The following is a 272-nucleotide window of genomic DNA, read 5'->3' as shown; positions in this document are numbered from 1 at the left end:
ATACTAAAAGATACTACTTCATAGATTGTTTGTGAAACAAAAAAGATTACACTATACAAAAAGTTTTCCAAATTCTTTTGCACAGCTGAACTCATAGTGCAGGTTTAAGATAAAAATCTGTAAATGATGTTGTCAAAAGATGTTGAATACAAAATACATTCTGAAATATTTTACAGAATGGCTAAATTATCAAGCATAAGAACTGAGGATAAAGAATGTTAATGACAAGCAGCCACATACAGAACACAAAGCAATAAGTTTAAATCAGACTA

This window comes from Agelaius phoeniceus, chromosome 3, assembly GCF_051311805.1.
Source record: "Agelaius phoeniceus isolate bAgePho1 chromosome 3, bAgePho1.hap1, whole genome shotgun sequence".
Lineage (NCBI taxonomy): Eukaryota > Metazoa > Chordata > Aves > Passeriformes > Icteridae > Agelaius > Agelaius phoeniceus.
Note: the sequence above shows the minus strand (reverse complement) of the source record.